The sequence below is a fragment of the Macaca mulatta genome, chromosome 13 (assembly GCF_049350105.2).
Source record: "Macaca mulatta isolate MMU2019108-1 chromosome 13, T2T-MMU8v2.0, whole genome shotgun sequence".
Classification (NCBI taxonomy): Eukaryota; Metazoa; Chordata; class Mammalia; order Primates; family Cercopithecidae; genus Macaca; species Macaca mulatta.
Genome location: NC_133418.1, coordinates 18537155 through 18545047, shown reverse-complemented (window position 1 = coordinate 18545047; position 7893 = coordinate 18537155). Strand labels below are relative to the sequence as shown.

The 7893-nt window shown below is 45.6% G+C and overlaps 1 long non-coding RNA gene across 1 annotated transcript; it reads left to right on the top strand.

Moving 5' to 3' along the window:
- Window positions 1-973: 973 nt before the first annotated feature.
- LOC144333694 (uncharacterized) lies at window positions 974-4231 on the top strand. Its single transcript, XR_013402624.1, has 2 exons — window positions 974-2838; window positions 3506-4231. It is a non-coding gene; the product is annotated as an uncharacterized LOC144333694 (long non-coding RNA).
- The last annotated feature ends 3662 nt before the right edge of the window (window positions 4232-7893 follow it).

Here is a 7893-nt window from a genome sequence, read left to right as displayed (position 1 = left end):
AGACACATATCACACACACACATACACGTGAACACGCACACCTACATGTAATACATACATTCACACATGCACACACATTCACATAATCACATAATACCAACACAAAACACATGCATACACATACACACAACACTCAAACACACACGCACAAACATACACACAACACTCAAACAAACACACACAAGCATACGCACAACACTCAAACACACATGCATATACATACACATTCTGACACACATACATATGTAAATGCGTAGACATAACATGCACAAATATACATGTATAACTATACACACACGAGCATCCATGCATGCCTACTTGCACATGTGTGCAGTCGTGCCTAAACATGTAACACATGCACACACATACATGCAACACAAATACACATGCACACATATACACATGCATGCACATATACATCACACACAAAGGCACACATACATGCACAACACATATACATGCAATACAAACTTTCATACACATAAATGCAAACACACATACATATATACACCCCTCAAAGACCCCATTATTCAATTCTAAACAAAGTGGTTTATCCCCCAAATGTACCTTCTCGTAATTAATAAGCTCTACTGCACATTTCTTGTTTCAAATAATGAGGTCTCACACACAGCACACACACATTTATACTCCAATACGTGTGAACATATACATAGAAATAGGCACACGGGCACGAAGGCCCTCTTCTGTAAAGGTATTCTCAAACTTGAACTGAACCAATTCTGCTAATTATAGTCAGAGTCAGCAAAGATATATATTTGACCTCGGAATGATTATACTCGTTCTTTTCGTTACCCCTGGCAACAGCAAGAATGTAAAACAGAGTTGTGTGATACCATGTCACTTATTCAATCCCACTTCCTGGGATCTGACCCACTTGTAATAGGGTTTCTGTCTGAGTGATTTCCTTCTGACTAAAATCATGAGATAATTCCTTCTCTTCCTGCTTTCTCTTTCCCAGGCCTTTTCACTGCCCTTTCCTCAATCTCAGAAACTAAATCATACTTGTCAAAATGGAAGGCAAAGAAACAGTCTTAGGAGTGAATCCCACAATGGAATGGACTCAAGAGAGGAAAAAATATTCTTTTTGAAAATGTACGAAAGGAAAAGTCAAGAGGCCTGCGTTCCCTCTCACGACAGAAACAGACGTCAGCATAGCAGGTCACTCAGCACAGTTCAGCTCTGTGTATGAAACAGAGATTCTAGTCCTTGTCCCTGTTTCATGATGTTGCAGTGAAGGAAACAAAACAGACAAAGGGCACAGGCTGCAGAAAAGGATTTTAAAAGGATGACTTTTAAAATGTGCACCTGCTTTTCGAGGGCACAATGAGGATATTTTCAAGTATATTAAAGCTGATTTATAAGAGATGGGTATAAAGACTCTACAAGGTCATTAGACTTTAGACTTACAAAGAAAACAAATCACATTCTCCTAGCATCACGAGTCAGGTGTTCCACAAATACTAAGAAGAGCCACCGCAACGGGATCCACTATGAGGGGTCAAAACATAACCCATGAAGCGTGGCCGAGAGCTCCTATAATTAGATTATAGGAATCTATAATCAGGAATCTCCTGATTTCTAGGAATCTAATTTTAAACATCCTCACAGCTAGCACATCACAAAAATACAGAGCTCCAAATGCCGTAACACAAGTGCTAAGAAGACCTAAGCCAAAAATATACGAGGCATTTCAGGCAAGAATCCAGAATCAGAAGAACACAAGTTTTCTAAGTTCTTCAAAAGCTGGTGCTGGTTGAGGCTCTTCTGCAGACTTCAACAAAAGACACGCTAGAATTAGCCATTGACGGTAACCCTGAGTCAACACGCACCGTGTTCGGAAAAGCACAAGGCCTGCTCCGGCCTTGAGACCCCTGGGAACTTTCTCTGGACCGCACCGAGTGGATGACTTTGAGAACTCAAAATAACCAACAACCAGTCCATGAACAGAGAAAGAAGACTGCAGCCTCCCTGGGGACCTGGCTCCATGCCTGCCCGCTTTCTTCCGGATACCTTTGCCCTTCCCGGCTCCCTGCTTCACCTGGCGACGCTCTGGGTTCAGGCCCCTCTCCAGCTGTGTCTTGGTCCACGGCTGGCTGCCCGTGTGAAGCACCAGGCCTTGAAGGACCATCTCCACCTGCTCCCTGCACTTCCCACCCACTTCCGCGAGACTCCCAGGCTCTGGCTGCTCTCAGGGATCAGGGCCGCCAGGCTCCCCTCACAGGCTCCAACTGGAGTCCTGCCCCCTGGTTTTCAACAACACTTGGGACTTTCTCCTGGAAACTCTCGGCTCTGGACTTTAGTGAACTGCGCCATCCAGCTCTTCTCTGGACTCTAAGCAGGGCTTTTTCTGGGTCTTCCAACCCTGCCTCCATTTCCAAATGTGGGCTTTCCTTTGGCCTCCTCTCTCCAGACATGCACGCCTCACACTCTGGCTACTTGACCTGCCCTTCTACCTAAGAGGCTCCCAAATGCACCTTGCTCCAGATTTTCCCCAAGCCTCCTCCTGTATTTCCAGACTCGCAGCTTGCAGTGGTGTCTGTAAGTATCTCCGAGTCAGATCCACACTTGCTTCTGATTTCCAGCAAAGCGCAACGCCGACCTCAGGGTGCAGACTCGCAGCTTCTTCCGCCTTCCTGCACTCCCTCTTCCCCTCCTGACCCAGGCACCGAATCGCTCAGCTCACTGGCTGCCTTCTGTCCTCCTCTCGCCACGGCGAGTGCCCTGCATGAGCCTGCTCTGTCCCTCCGGCTCCACGGCGTGCCGCACATCAGAGGCGATTCTCTCCGAAACCCTCAGTGGCTCCCTCGTATCCGACAGGTAAGGACTTCCACATTCTGGCCCCAATCTAACTTTCTGGCCTCAGATATGCACATGCATATTTTATCTATGCAAGGAGAGTACAGGCCTCACACCTGCTCTCATTCCTGGGCTCCTAGCTCCTCCTGAAGGTGCTGTATGAGCTACCTATGCACTTTCCAAACACTAATTGAATATGCGCTTGGAGAACATTTACTTGATAATTTTGTGGCATTGCTGGATAACGTGGACAAAGTGAGAACTACGCAGGTGTGTGGATGCTGCCTTGCCCAGACCTCACTTACCCAGACACTCCCAGATGCTCAAGGTGACCAGCCCTATTGGCGCACAGGCAGGCGCAGGCTGCACTCCCACAGCTGGGCCCCGCGAGCTGAACTGTAATCATGAAGCAGCTGTTTGCTCCTAAATCTGTGTATGCCGGTGCACTTGTCACACATTACTGAAACCAATAAAGTATGACTCCAAGGAGAGAATAATTGTATGAAAACTAAGTTGGATGCCTTTCAAAGACTTAATATGGGGGAAATTTTTTTTTCATTTTAATCTTTTCTACATTGCTATCATATTAGGTATGGGCAAAAAATATACACAATGTTTGAGGAAATAATTTTTAAAGGTTTCAAATGTAACATATCTTGTTTCTCTTGTGTTGCCTATTCTCTTCTAGAAGAATCAAAACTGTGGCAGGCCTGCGATGGCTGTGGTTGAGGAAAGAGGCCACACCCACAGCCAGTCGAACCACGCTCAGCAGCAGCCTAGCCCCGCGTGGAAGGGGCGTGAACACTCTCGGGAGAGGTGGATGTGCACTAACGGTTCCCAGCTCTGACCTCTTTGATTAACTGAATGCGGTGATTGGTTTTATCTGAACGTCAGACAAAAGGGTGTCTACGCCCAGGAAAGACTCTAAACACTCTGGAGGCTGCTGGGGCAGATGGTGATCTTGACCCAGTGATACCACTCTCCAGTGGGCAGCCAGCCCAGTCTCCTAATCGTAAAGGACATTCATAGCAACACTACGAAAAAGAAACACGACTGTTCTGACCCGGAAAAGTGAAATTTAAAACATTAAATATACAGGTTCTAACTAAGAGGCAGACGGACCGGGCGCGGTGGCTCATGCCTGTAATCCCAACCCCTTGGAAGGCCGTGGTGGGTGGATCACTTGAGGTCAGGAGTTCGAGACCAGCCTGGCCAACATGGTGAAACCCCATCTCTACTAAAAATGCAACAATTACCCGGATGTGGTGGCGGGCACCTGTATTCCCAGCTACTTAGGAGGCTGAGGCAGGAGAATCGCTTGAACCCGGGAGGTGGAGGTTGCAGTGAGCCGAGATCACACCACCGCACTCCAGCCTGGGCAACACTTTCTCAAAAAGAGTAAAATAAAATAAAATACAATACAATAAAATAAAAGGCAGACAAACAAAAGGAGATTTCCTCTGATGTTAAAAACAGAAGTATTTGATTCACAGCCTGGATAATTGAAGATCTGCATAGAAATCACCTAGGGCCCCGCCCTCCCTCCCAACAGACTGGGATAGAGGGAAGGAGGGCAGGAGGTGGGCCCCTTATCCACGAGAGGCTCCTCCCACCCCATCTCCTTCCTCAGGAGGGCGGCCTGCCCAGCACAGGCTCCATTCTCCCCAGATAAGACCCTGGCGTCTCTACAGGAACACCCACCTCCCTTCCCTGCAATCCACTCCAGCTGCTCACGGCCAGCCAAGGGGGGCGCTCTTCAGAGAGGAGCAAACGGCTTAGGGGAGAACCTGAACTCCCACGTCCCAGGTGTGGCTTGCCAGGGAGCACAGAGGAAGGATGCAGGTCCCGAGAAGGAGGAGGCGCAGGAGGACGATGAGAGAGACAAAAGAGACAAGAGAGGCTGCCTAGCGACGCGCTGAGCGCAGGACCTGGCGGAGGCCTCCTGGGGAGGGGCAGAGGCAAACATGCTGCTGCTTCTAGGCTGCTCCGGAGATACAAGCTCGGAAGGGGCTGCAAGGCAGGACTCGCTGAGGAGCAGTCATGTGGATGCCCCGCCTCTCACACGGCACACACTGACAGCATGCAACTAACAAACAACACAACACGCATGTACAATGCGCTTATACAACACTGACAACACACAATGCACACAAACACACACAACCTATACAACACAGACCCAATACATGCAACTCACAACACAATATGCATTTAGAACACTCATGCAACACATAACCAATACATGCAACTCACAACACACATGTACGTACAACACACACATACACAGATACAGCACACGTAACTCAACACGCACGTACAATGCATTCATACAGCACACACAACACATAACTCACATACAACATGCACGTACAACACACTCATACGACACACAACACTCATATAACACACAACACACGCAACTCACAACACAACATGCACACACAACACTCACACAACATACACACAATACATACAACTCACAACATACACATACAACACACTCATACAGCTCACGTACAAAACATGCAACTCACGTTCAACACAACATGCGCGTACAAAATACACGACACATGCAAATCAATGCAACATTCACATACTCACAACACAACATACACATACACTCATACAACACATACAAGAAATGTAACTCACGCACAACACAACATGCACATACAACAGACTACACAACATTCAACACATACAACATACACAATACATGCAACTCAACACAAATACATGTACAATGCACTCACAACACACAACACTTACACAACACACAACACATGCAACTCACAAACACACGTACAACACACTCATACAACACACAACACTCACACAACATACACACAGTACATGCAACTCATATACAACATACACATACACACACACGTACAATGCACAATACTCATGTAACACACAACACACATACAACATACAAAACATACAACTCACAAATACACGTAGAACACACTCATACAACACACATACAACATACAAAACATACAACTCACAAATACACGTACAACACACTCATACAACACACAACACTCAAACATACAATAAATGCAACTCAACACAATATGCACATACAACACACATACAACCCTTGCAACTCACATACAACACAACACACCCATGCAACACATTCATACAACACACACTGTACAGATTCTAAGTAGGAAATAGAAAACAGCACACGCACGGTTTCTAAAGTATGATGAAACTGTTTTCAAGAAGATCGTCCAACATCCAAACTGGTACCATGTCCTCATTTTCAGCTGCTGCTCAGATTCAAGCATTTTTATCATCCGCTCTATGAATTATAATAATACAGCATAAACCCAGTTTTCATTTTACACCCACTTTGGCGTGGGGTGCTCCAAAACAGGGGCCAGGAGCCTCAGAGTCGTCCCTCAGAACAAAACACAACCCACACTCAGAGGCCAGGAAGGGAACTCGGGGGGCGACACACACTCTCTCATCTGCAGAGCTCTGCTTCAATTACTTCACACGTAACCAGGGCTGGAACGGAGTTGCTGAGGGTACAGACACGGCAAACTGAGAAGAAACTGGCAGGTGGAGAAAGATCGGCCAAAACCCAAGGAAAAATGCTGAACATTTTCCACAAATAGTTCACACGACAGATGATACTCGGGCTACTGAAAGTTTATTGAGAGGGGTCTTGCTCCAAAGAAAAAGTTCTCTCCCAAGGTTATCGAAGATTCACAGCAGACACCTGCCCCCAACACACCATCTGCCGAGGGCCTATGAGTCAAAAAGAAGGTAAGACAGAAGTAAGGGTGCAGGGGAAGGAGAGCAGGAGGGGACCGAGTACTCGGAACCAAGTGAAGTGATGGGCAGACACTGAATGCCTGACTCCAGGGTTATCACCTGGGAAAACAAGTCTGTTGAAGTCCGTAGTAACAGTGTTAGTGCTTTCACTGAACCTGCACTCAACACTGGAGAACCTCCCTGTGTTATGAAGACGATCTGAAAAATAACATTAATTCACAAGGTAGAGTGACAATTCAGCCACAGAAAATAAAACTGATATAATCCACTACAAGTCACACTGTGTCTTTCTTTAAGACTGGTCTATGATGCAGAAAAGAGGCAGCTTGAGATCTAAAATACTGAAACTGGCAGACACCTTGTTTCCCTGAATTCTCACAACCGTGGCACCAGCTAGGGTAAGACAGAGTGGCTTTCAGAGCTTCCAGAACAACAGAACAGATCAATCATAAATATGCAAAGGTGATCTGAAGACAGAATTAATATTCCACGTTTTGGCTTAAACTAGTCATGTGATTTCCAATAAGTGGGAAACATCCACACCAATTTTTATAGGAAAGTTCAATGTGAACACATAGTACAGAACACTATCTTTGTTTTGGAATGTATTTCTTTAATATGACAATTTCAATTGTCTTTAGGGATTCCTGATATTGAATGCTCATCTTTATTAATGATGAGCTACCCATTTTCTGACTGAGGAAATGGAAAGTTGTCACTGCCTAACAGCAATACTCAACACGGCATGTATGAAAGGGAAAGCTACACCTGTGTGCACACACATGCATACACATGCATACACATACCTACACATGTACACGAACACACATACACGTGTATGCACGTGCACACACATGTACACATGTGTGCATACATACATATGCACGCACACATACGCACATACATGCATACACACGCATATACGCACACACATACATATACACACGTACACATATACATACATGCATATACACGTGCACATGGACACGCATACACGCACATACACACGTGCACACACATGCATGTGTACATGCATACGTAAGTATCATCTCAGGTATGTGGATTCAAAATTCTGATGCAAACAAGAATAATCACAAAACAAGGTAGGGTGTCAACAAGTGAGAATTGAGATGGAAGTCCTGGAATGTTCCAGAGACGATATGAGGGAGGTCTGCACATCACATAAACATCTTACCTATTTTAAACGTGACCATTCCTGCCAACATCGGCCTGGATTAAGAAGATTTCATTTACATAAGGAACAGAAAATATAATACTTGTTCT